Genomic DNA, 5,178 nt, shown 5'->3' with positions numbered 1-5,178 from the left:
GCCTCATGAGCTCTACTTCTCTCAAATTGGTGACTGTTTGAGCTACAACCTGTATAAGCTGCCTTACATGACAAGAAAGTATAGGAATGAGAGTGCCGAAATACACAGGAGAGGCCACATGTGGGTCTCCATATATTTGGTCCCTATGTAATAGAGCAGTAAATAGCATGTCACATACCTAACTAATGGATGAATTGCTGCAATTCCACAAGGGATATCCACTACCCTGAAGAAGAAAGGAGATACCCCTCATTAGGCTATGCTATGGGGCACCCTACCATCAACCAAATCCACAGGGATATAGTCTGTGCAGTCTGGAAACTGATGCCATGTACCTGCTGATATAGGAAGGGGTGAGCTGTGAGAGAAGACATTTGGGAAAACTCCTCCCCTGTTAGAGATGTACTAGCAGCACTATGTCACATAGGCCTAAAAGCCAGGCAGCTATGCTTTCAGTACCTTCTTGGCAGAATTTAGCTGCCAGTTCAACCAGCTTGGCCTGAGTATACAGCCTCACGAGGTGTGGATGACTTGCTGGGCCAGGGGAGACTGTGCCCTGGGTTGCTGAGGCTTAATCTTCTGTACTAACCCCAGGTGGGCTGCCAGGGGTGCCTCTGCCGCTTCCTCATCAATAAATGTAATACCATTATTTCACTGTCACCATCGGTGTCAGAGTCTCTCTCAGTGGCCAGGTCCCACTTCCAAAAGTTTTACCAGTTTTGAAAGACCACCAGTCTAATCCGGGCCAGACCCAAGGAGTCCTGACTGCAGGCAAAGTGGCAGGCTAATTCTATTAACTGTTGAATAGTCTGTTCCAGCTGTTTTCCCAAAGCCTCCTTCTTATCAGCTTGCAAAGCCCCATTTCCCTTTCTAGCTTAAGTTCCTCCTCCAAACACTGTACTTCTCAATTTGATGGCTGATTCTGTGTGATGATGCATAAGGAACTCAAGAGGGGCCGAGCCAAGTGCTACCACACCTCTCCTTAAGTCTTTCTTCTTACTCAACCCTCAATGGTCCCCACCACCTTCAGAGAAGCTAGGATACTAACAGGACTTTCAGAGTGCCCCATCAGTCCCTTAGCAGATCCCAAGAGTCCACCAACATAGCAACATCATGCCATATGCAGTTAACTGGCCAGCCCAGTCAACTTGGGAGTTACTTGGGATTGTATAATCCTGAGTTATGCCAATTGTAATGTAAAAGGTCCAGACCCAGACAATTGGTCTGGTGTCATTGCAAGATCCCAAATAAACCACAGGAGTACCAGATGGAGTGGACATAGCCTTTATTACTTACACAAGAGGCAGCACCAATGGCAGCAGGTTGGAAAGCTCTGTACTCCATTGAGGGGGCCACTCTTTTTATAGCTAAGCCCCGTTCTACTGTTTAAGCAAAACTTTGTCTTTGGGCAAGCAAACAGGCAAGCAGGGGAGGGGGAAGCGTATATGCTGTGTGTGCTGTTTCTCCTTGATCATATCTCGTGACTCAGTTCCTTTGTCCTTAGTAAAAGCTCAGGTGCTGTTTTATTACTCTCTCTTCCATAGCTCATGGCCAGGATCCATGATGACAGCACCAGGGACTGGGGATTGGAAAGAGCTATGTCCAGCATCGATCCTACACAAGTGAAGCTTAAATAAAGTGTCTCAGAAAGCCGATGAATGCAGTAAAGCATAAAATTTGCACTATGCAAATATTAGAAGGGCATACAATGGTTTGCTTAAGGTGCAGAGAAATAAGAAATTACTGAAACATCAAATTAGACAACTGAGAAGAATCTAAAAACTGAAGCCAGAATACAAAATTATTTGGTGTACATGCCAGAACCTATATACCATGGTAGATGACAGCAGGCCTGCTATAAAAAGCACATATGGAAGAATGGAATGCAGACACAGTAAGGAGTGCCTAGTAATAGGTCATACCTGAGGGCAGGGGCCCCTCCCACTATCTAGTTTGATTAAAAACCTCCAGCTGGGAATCTGGGGTTCTCTGACCTGAAAAACTTCTCATTTTCCCTGTTACTTTAACTAATAAAGTTCAGGAGACATGGGAAAGCTGGCTCTATTCCCTATGTCCTTGATTATGTGATCTTTGGAGTCTCCTGAGGGTAGGTACTATGGAAATGAAGGTGAGAGCAACTGGGGCACATCCACCACAAGATGAAAAGCTATGACTACTGATAAAAGAGTCTTCACAAGTACCAGAAACTGTATTAGTGGGAAGACTTATACAGAAAACCAGACATAGTCTCTGATTTTCAGAAAGAGAAACTGAAGGGATATAAATATTGTAGTACATTGTACAACAGATATAGATATCGGTACAAATGTCTTTTTTTATAACATTTTTTGAAATCATTTTTATTTATTTATTCATTTTAGAGATGAGAGAAAGAGAAGGGGGTAGGAGCAGGAAGCATCAACTCCCATATGTGCCTTGACTGAACAAGCCCAGGGTTTTGAACCGGTGACCTCAGCGTTCCAGGTCGATGCTTGATCTACTGCGCCACCACCAGTCAGGCCACAAATGCTTTAAAAGCAAAGAAGAACGTAATTTTACACGACTAGAGGCACAACAGGTTTGTTTATACCAGTATCACCACAAACACAGGAGGAATGTGTTGCACTATGACGTTAAAACAGCCATGACATCACTAGGCAACAGTTTTCCAACTCCATTAGAATCATTATGTGACCACAGCTGTATATGTGGTCTGTCATTGACATAAAGGCTCTTACATGGTGAACATAGTTATACTTTAAACTGTATGGATTCATTCTTCAAAGCTCATAATTATTCATTCATTAATCACTTCAGTGGCATTATTTTTATTACTAGAAACCTTACTAAATTATTGCAAAAGCAGCATTTCAGTTGTCTTCATTAAACTTCAGATACATTAATTTACAGATGAAAGGTATATCAGTTCCTATAGTAATGTCAATCACACCAGAGCAAACATTCTAAACTTTTTATCACTTTCAGGAATCATTTCAGCTACGAACAGAACAAACCTACCTATCTGTGTTTCAATCAGAGGCAAGGATAAAAGTGTGCAATGTACTTCGTTCGCCGTGTCAGAATCAATAAATGCAGCATCAGATTTGACAGTATTAACTTAAAAGGCCTGAAGAAAAGGTTAGGCAAACCATTTCTTTAAAACAGATGACCATTTTTTATGAAACGAAAGCCTTGTATACACTTGTAAATGCACGGTGGGGGTAGCGTGGGGTTGGTGGAGGATTCAGAGAAACACGGGAACTTGGGGAGATGCAAAGGACTTTGAAAAACTCTGACATCTACCAAATGGTAAAATTGGAATGTTGAAATCACTTTATCCTTAATTCTAGTCATTTCTGACTTACTGACTTTGATCAGCTAATGTGAAGGGCAGACATTACTGAAGAACAATTGAGATATTTAGCATGCCTGGTATCACAGCACCCTCTATCATATGATCATATACACATTTATATTATTAGTTGTTTTAACGTGTAAATATTAATTTCTGTAGAAGTGTCAAGGTTCTAGAATTATTACTTTCCAGCGAGGGGTTCAAAAGGCCTAGAAATTTTTCCAGTATTAGTACCATCAGAAACCCTCCTGCAATTAGAAAGAGCATGTATGACAAAGCAATTCGGAACTTTAGATTATTTCAGGTGTGGTCCTAGCACCAACAGCCTAAGTGTCACAGAAACATGCCCATAAAAACCAACCTGCGTTCAGCCTGTTTTGCGAAGCTGCCTTTCAGAAATGTCTTAAGCCTGTTTCAAAGCCACGGGCCCACGAAATCGCGCCTCTGGAGCCCAAACACGCACCCTGCACACTTCACAGCGCCATTTTCGCAGGCTGCGGGAGCAGCAGCGTCCCCCGCAGGGGCCGAGCTAACCCGCAAGGCCGCTTTCCCACTTCGCCCACTCTGGAACCCGGAGTGAGGAAGCAGAAAGAACGAGAGCCCCTCCCCCCGGGCGTAGAACTAAAGAAAGAACTGTTTCCTTCCTCTCCATCAGCGTTTCCATTCTCCGCTCCCGGCACAAACGGCTTCCACTTCCAAGTCCCTCCCGCGAAAGGGGGCGGGTCTCGGCAGGGCGGAGACTCGACCCTGGCCACGCCGGGGGGCGGAGCAGAGAAAGCCAGGGCCGCTTTCTCTGGAAAGTTCTAAGAACGAGGCGCGCGCCCTCGCTGCGGGCGTCGGCGGCGGGGGACGCGGCACCAGGTGGCGCTGCTGCACCGAGAGCAGGAGCCTGAATGGCTGAGGGGAGACAGGAAAAGGCGTCACCGGATCTTTACCGTCGTGTCCATTGTCGGAAATGCACGCTAGCGCCAGCCTCTGGTCCCGGATATTAAGACTCCTGGAGAGTTCCCGTGCGAGGGTGGAGCTAGAACCGGAACCGAACGACGGCCGTCGGGCTTCGGGGGGCGGGGGAAGCCCCGAGCGGTCAGGGAGCGCGCTTCCGGTGCGCGCGCCTCGCCTAGGCGGGAGCGCGAGGGGCGGGGCCTCGCCGCGCGCTGGCGCACTTCGGCGACGTAAGCGTTGCTGGGGCGTCGTCTTTTTCCTTGTTTGTACGTTCGCTGGCGGGGTAGGGCGAAATGGTGGCGTGTTCACCCCTCCCCCCAGCTCCCGCTCGCAGGGCTTGGGTTTCTGGCTGTGACTCAGGTTTCTGGAAATCATTGTGGAAAGCTAGTGATTTATGAGGTTAAAAACTCGAGCTCTGTTTTCCTCCATACTCGAATGATCCAGAAACCTGCTGGGCGCGGCCCCAGGGCCGGCGTGGCCCCAGCCCTCCCCGACTCGATTGCTCCCGGGACCGAGCGCGCGCCCACGCGGTGTCAGTCAGCCTCCTCCCGGAGGCCCTGGGACGTCACCCCGAGAGGGACGCGGGCACAGAGACCATGGGCGGGGCGCCGAGCACATTGTTCAGTTATTTAAGGAAGCCTGTCTTTTGGCTGTTTGGGCTTTTTGTTTTGTTTTGTTTTTGTCTTTTTTTAAGCATTGCTTTTCTTAAGAACCTGTTCATTTGCTTTATTATTTTTGTCAGGATGTACCTCGTATTTTTACGTGATACAGTGTGGTCTTGGTGTTGGTAAATTTGTTGACAAAAGAAAGGGTACTTGTACGGGGCGTTCCAAGGAAAAATTCTTGCCCTTTCACCGTTTTACAAGATAAAGAAAGATCAC

The 5,178-nt window shown here is 46.8% G+C and overlaps 1 long non-coding RNA gene across 1 annotated transcript; it reads right to left on the bottom strand.

The window, feature by feature from the left end:
* Positions 1-1,268: 1,268 nt before the first annotated feature.
* Positions 1,269-4,283, bottom strand: LOC136309152 (uncharacterized). Its single transcript, XR_010726239.1, has 2 exons — positions 3,717-4,283; positions 1,269-2,529 (listed from the first exon to the last, which is right to left on the bottom strand). It is a non-coding gene; the product is annotated as an uncharacterized lncRNA (long non-coding RNA).
* Positions 4,284-5,178: the final 895 nt, after the last annotated feature.

Source organism: Saccopteryx bilineata, chromosome 6, assembly GCF_036850765.1.
Source record: "Saccopteryx bilineata isolate mSacBil1 chromosome 6, mSacBil1_pri_phased_curated, whole genome shotgun sequence".
Lineage (NCBI taxonomy): Eukaryota > Metazoa > Chordata > Mammalia > Chiroptera > Emballonuridae > Saccopteryx > Saccopteryx bilineata.
Note: the sequence above shows the minus strand (reverse complement) of the source record. Positions and strands in the feature narration are given on the sequence as shown.